The following is a 6844-nucleotide window of genomic DNA, read 5'->3' as shown; positions in this document are numbered from 1 at the left end:
ATTTTGTAGCAAAAATTGTCCAGCAGCTTAGTAAACTTTTAGGAATAGACTGGCAATTACATACCCTGTATAATCCACAAGCCAGTGGTCAAGTAGAAAAAAGGAATCATTTAATTAAACAACAAATAGTAAAACTAGGCCAGGAAGCTAAATTGTCCTGGCCCCAAGCATTGCCCTTAGGTCTTCTAAGAATCAGAACCACACCCAGAACTAAGGAGAGATTAAGTCCTTTTGAAAGAGTATATGGGAGGCCATATATGATACAAGCAGAATCATCAACCCAGGTTGGAGATGAAATACTAACAGATTATATTATAAGTCTACAAAAGCAGCTGCGAGAAATAGAGAAATTGGTCCTAGGGACCAGAGCTCAAGGTCTGGACGGGCCTGTACACAACATAAAACCTGGTGATTATGTATATATCAGATCTTTTTCAGATGCACCACTGGAACCAAAATGGGAGGGTCTGTTTCAGGTGTTGTTAACTTCCCATACAGCAATCAAGATTAAAGAACAGGCAGCCTGGATACACCACACCAGAGCGAAGGCGGCCCCTGAGCCAGAATAGAAATCGACACCTGTGGGACTGCTAAAGCAGAAATGGTGACATGGGTGTAAGTGCTTAAAACTTTGCTAAATGGTAATTTAATAAGTACTTGGGAAGGGCCTTGGTCAGATGCTTATTTTGGACATAGAGGCATTATGGGAAAGAATCTATTGGGGTTGAATTTAGCAACCGTTCTAATATATGACAACATGCCAATTCGAGATTTACCCTAATGAAACCTCAGAGACTATTATAATTTACATGGGTATGGAATGTGTTTAAGAACCCTGTGTGATTCTGTACAAGTAGATGACCTTATAATAGACACAAGTAATCATTCAAACATCTGTATCTGCAATTTTTTTAGTCGTACAGGGTGTGATTTCAATTATACTGCTCCTGTCACAACTTATCAATTGTTAAGATCTAATTATAAATTAGTTCAAGATTGACAGCTCATGCCTATTGGAGTGGATCTGACCCTAGTAGGAAAACTTCTGCGTTATGAAAATTTAAAAATTTTGATGAAATAGGTCCAAAAAGGGAGACAAAAGACTCTAATTACTGTTCAGCATGTCACAATATTAACAACAGTAAATTTTATCTTTTGGTGTAAATTGAAGAACCTAACAAAACAGATATGGATCTTACAGACAGTAATAAAATATAATGAACCCCTTCTGACTGCAAAAGAATTTGATTAGGGAAAAGAAAAGGGGGGAATTGATACAGAGAAATGATTACTTGTTTTGAGATTTATTTACTTATAGAAAACTGCTTAGCAACTTTTTTACTTACTTATAGCAAGTTATAGTATTTTTTTCAATATTGCTAAGAATCCTGCTTGCCCAGACTGTTGTGTGGAATTTTACCAAGGACTGCTGTGTTCATCAAAACAAAGCAGTTCACTGTGAAAATCTACCAAGGACTACAACGTTCAGCAAAATATTATACTTTTGGCCTTGAGGAAGAGGTGGCTCTAACTAGTTGGAATTTTGCTGATGAGTAAAGACAGCCATATACTAATGGTAGAAGTTCTATTGGTTCTCTTAGATAAGACGGAAAGTAAACCATCTGAAAACCACTCTTGTTATTCAAGAAATTGTCCAAGAGAATCTGCGCATGCTCCGGGGAAAAAACAAAGTGAGGAAGACTATGAGCCTTCCTCCAACAGACCCCCAGAGACGCCCACCAGGAGGCAACGGGCAGGTGCAAAGAGAACATCAGCTGCTGACACCAGCCTCTAGAACTAACCCAGCCTCACTCACGCACATGTATGTTTGTGTTATGTAACCCAATGAATATGGATATCCACACTCTATCAGTTTTTGGTAAAATGTGCGGTGGGTGTGCAAGCTTTGTGGAGAGATCCCCCTGCACCCCGGCACCGGTGTAAACAGACCTGCTGTGTAACTCTGTTTGAGTTGTAGAGTCTTTTTTTCTGCGAATCAGTAAGAAAAAAAGAACTCTGGCCTGCTGCTTTTGCCTGTATATATCCATGATCTTTGCAGACATACTTTTCCGCTGTGCTGTGATCTTTCCCAGAGCAGGGCAGGAAACTCAAGGATGTTTGATAAGGTGCCTCTGAGCTTCTCACAAGCCCGTTATCTCAGCACAGAAACTCCACCCATCAAGCACACAGAGCTAAGCAACATTAGTGTGATACATGTGTTTTTCAGCATCCCAGCTGCAAGTCACTCCTCGCCAATCTTCCATCGTATTCCCACGGGGCTGTAAAGAGGCTGCTTGTAAGTGCTGATCCAGAGCCCACAGCTATGCTTTCCCCTGTAGTCTCAGAGCACCCGCCTAAGGAAAAGACCTTTGAGCACAAAAGGGTTGCAGGTTGTAGGTGAAGTAATATTTGCATCTCAGAGTTTCCTGTAGCCTAAATTCACTGATTACACTGCATTCCCTTGTAAGGTGGGCATGTGTCCCATCCCTTTCTTCATGCACAGCAGTGGTGGTCACATGGCCAGTAATTAGTCCTGGGGAAAGCAATCCAGAGGGGGACTGCATCCATGGGATCTGAGAGGTGCAGAGGAGTCCTGTTGTTTTGGGAGGAGGATGTTTGAGTGGGGGAAAGAGGAAGTTTATCAACTGCCAGTTGCCTCCTTGCCAAGTGCAAATGACTGTGTTCCCACAGAGGTTTTGTTGTGGGTGTCACTGATCTTTGAAAAGCTGAGGTAAGCCACATTCACTCCTTTCAAAGCTTGAGAAAGGAGAAGTGCAAACACAGCATGTGGTAAAGCAGCTGCATTAATATTGCACCATGCTTTAGTTCCTGTCAACTGTTGCTCCAGGGAGATCAAGCTCCCCACCTCTCCTGCCCGCTCAAGGTTTCCAAGTTTCATTATTTAATGATAGAAATATTTTTACTTGAATTTTAAGGACAGGGAGGACTGTATTTTCTGACCACTGACCTTGTGAGTTTTTCAGTGTGTGGGCAGCAGGATTTAGCACTCTTCCCATCCATCTCAGCTCCTTCTAATCTTAGGAGAGTGCACTCTGCATTTGTACACAGCTGTGAGCAGGAGGCACATCCATAGAATAAGAAATACACCACTGGACTGACTGCTTCAGACCACAAAATTTACTTTCTGGGAAAACTGATTTGTACTGTTTGACTATTATGTAAGGACTGTAAACCTTGACTACTACTGCTCACTCCCAGCTGTAATGGTTGACTGGTGTTTGTGATTCCCTGGGACTGTGAAATGGTCAGGACCAGATCAAAGGAAACCTGACAATGGGCATCCAGCTGTGAACACCGGTGCAGATGTCAAACTCTTCAAAATGCCCCAGGTTGCTCTAAGCCTCATCCTTAGGCTTCCAGGGAGGGGGCAGCCACAATCTCTCCAGGCAACATGTGCCAGTGTCTCACCACCCTCACAGCAATGAACTTCTTCCTTACATCTACTCTAAATCTCCCCTCTTTCAGTTTAAAATCATTACTCCTTGTCTTATCCCTACACTCCCTGATCAAGAGTCCCTCCCCAGCTATCCTGTAGCCCCTTTCAGCCCTGGGAGGCCGCTCTAAGGTCTCCCTGGAGCCTTCTCTTCTCCAGCTGAACACCCCTAACTCTCTCAGCCTGTCCTCACAGGGGAGGTGCTCCAGACCCCTGATCATTTTTGTGGCCTCCTCTGGACCCGCTCCAGCAGGTCCATGACTTTCTTATGTTGGGGACCCGAGAGCTGGACACAGCAGTGCAGGTGGTCTCTCACAAGAGCAGTGTATAGGGGGAGAATCCCCTCCCTTGAACTGCTGGCCACACTTCTCTTGATGCAGCCCAGATGGTTGGTTTTCTGGGCTGTGAGCACACATTACTGGCTCAGTCAGTTTTCCACCCACTACTACCCCCAAGTTCTTCTCCTTGGGGCTGCTCTCAATCCACTCATCACCCAGCCTGTATTTGTACTTGGAATTGCCCTGATGGGCTGTAGATATTAATAAAAGTTTCTGGAATCAAAGTTTCTGGAAGAATTAATTTGGACCATTTCATGTAATAACTTTCCTTTTTTCTCCCAATAATAAAAATTTTTCCATTTCCTCTCTATTGGATACTATCCGATACTCCTGCTATATCCCTAACAGTAAAGTAATTCTCCAGTGATATCCATATGTAAGACAGTTCACTTTATCTTTGGGAAATTGTCCTGGTTTTGACCAAGATGGAGTTAATTTTCATTGGAATATTTCATACCATGTGATGTCATGCCCAGGTGGGCAGGCGCTCACGCTCTCACTCTCTCTCTCTCTCTGCTCCTGTTTTCTTTTTTTTTTTGAACTCACATTTTTTACTGTTGTTCTCTTATTATATTTAGTAAATACTTTCTTTTTATTCAACCCACAAAATCTCTTCCTTTGTCCCTCCCCTATCTTACCAGAGGCATCCGGTTGCTGGCTGAGTTCAAACCTCTACAGAAATCAACCTGGAAAAAAAATGAACTACTTTTACTTGCAGCAGTAAAACCCACTCATATATGTTATTCCTGTTTGTTCTGCAAAATCCTACTACCCTTACTTATTTTGTTTGTAACTCCTTTGAGACTAATGTTGAAATAATCCAAAGTAGTACTTGTTGGCCCTGCAAAATGCATCCTCATATGCCTTCCATCATTGCCAAGTACAAAGCAATTAAATGTATGGGATTAAAATTATGGAAATAGGTGTTGTCCATTCAGTGCCAAACTTGTGTTACCGAAAACTCAGAATAAAGAACTTAGCAACACCAATGTGATGTAGATATCAGACACTTCTTTATTAACGGCCAGGTGCGCAGGGTAGTTGTCTCAGCAAAACCGCACACCAAGCACCAACATCATACATCTTATACAGAACTTACTGATGTGTATTCATTAAATAATTATACATAAACATACTATTTCCTAGAAATTATTAACATATTTTCCTCCTGTTTCCGATTCTGTGCAGTAAAGGTTAGGAATGTCTAGAAATGGCTCTGGGGTGTAATGTGAGTAGGTGGTCCATGAGTCGGGGGTTGCGATCTTCCCCTGCCGGAATTACCTTTGGCTTAAGTTCACTGTTTCTTGGCAGGTACCTACAAACTGTTACGATCAGCTTTCCTCAATTCCCATTAATTCTGGGTCCTGATATCTCTATGTATTTTTCTAGGTTATAAAATACTCCTGTAAGTAAACACTATACCTACTTCAAATAAATTATCTTAAATCTTAGACCTATTGTCTAAGTTTCTAAATGTTCCTACTAGATGATTTTGACCAATTCTTCGGCCTTGGTACAGAGCTGTACAGAGGAGTTAGTTCATAGTAACATTCAGTTGCTGGTACAAAGTGCAATAAATGTGAAGTATATTTTCTACTAAAATATCTTTCCTAACTCTATATTCATATTAGGATCAAACACAATTAATTCTAATTAATGGCAGAATCAATAACACATGGAGTAGTCTGGAAAACAGACTAGAAACAACAAGTGAGAGAAATTCTTTTTGAAGGAAAAGAAAAATCTGTGTTGTCAAATATTGAGGTGGTTTTCTGGCTTAACTGATTGTCAGAGAAAATTTGAGCAAAATTATCTGTTCACTTCTCACTATGTACCCAGATGCTTCAAGATAGCTTTTTTTTTGTTTGTTTTCTTCTGTTTCTGAGACATGAGTCTGTCTCCAGCCTTTTTCAGTGCCACACAAAAGTTTTTGGAGATGTAAATGCACATGAAAACGTCTTTAAGTTTTTCATCAAGCAACTTCTTTTTGTGCCAATGAGGACAAACTGGAAGGACAAGATCTGTGACCAAGAGGAAAAGAAATCTATGTAAAAGCCAGTCTGCATGAAAGGAAGCAGAGGCTTGATAGAAAACCCTCTCGTTATTTTTGTTTCCCCTTTGCATTTAGAAGCTAATGCTATACGAATGTGATTCATAATATGGGTAGGTAAGAGTATCATGGATTTCAGTGAGTTGGGCATATGGTAGGGGCTGTAGACACAGACAGATCCCCTTCTTCCACCAGAGTTCTGCTCTTTGAAAGGCTTTAACAATCATAATGTTATTTTGCCAAATGAAAAGAAGTTGTCAGAAAGCTTAAAGATATGAGTTTGTTAAGCTTTAACAGGAATGTTAAGTCTTTCCTGCAGCTACAAGCCTGTACTTAGTCTCTCAGCTCATCTGACCAAGAATAACTAGTTAAGCAATAGTAAAGTTATTGTCAGTCTGGATTCTTCCTTTAAACCGTCCTCTTGAAAACCAAAGAGACAGCTGTTAAATGACAAGGACTCCTAACCTGGCAATAGATGAAATTCGGAGATCTATGACAAAGTTCCATAATTCATGTTCCTGATGCAAAAATTATTCAACTGAAGTCCATAGTCAGCCCCTGTGGTAGGGATGAAGTGACATTGTTTTTGTGATTAAAGTGAATTCAATCTGTAAAGACTGTTTATATACTTTATAAACTCTAATTCTTTATATAAGCATGTCTAATTCCCACCTTTGAATAACTGAGAATTGTTCATTCTTTAGCAACTGTTGTATGCTGTGAAGTCTGTGGTGGGTCCCTATCTTACTTTATTTTTATTCCGCTGACTTATTCTACCCATTCTGCATGGTAGGTAGGTGAGTAACAGGATATTGCTCTCAGAATCACAGAGTACTTGAGGTTGGAAGGGACCCCTGGAGATCACCTACTTCACCCCCCCTGCTCAAGCAGGGACACCTAGAACCAGTTGCCCAGGGCCGTGTCCAGACAGTTTTTTAATATCTCAGGGAGTAAGACTCCACAACCTCCTTGGACAACCTGTTCCAGTGCTCAGTCAACATC

Source organism: Athene noctua, chromosome 2 (assembly GCF_965140245.1).
Source record: "Athene noctua chromosome 2, bAthNoc1.hap1.1, whole genome shotgun sequence".
Classification (NCBI taxonomy): domain Eukaryota; kingdom Metazoa; phylum Chordata; class Aves; order Strigiformes; family Strigidae; genus Athene; species Athene noctua.
Note: the sequence above shows the minus strand (reverse complement) of the source record.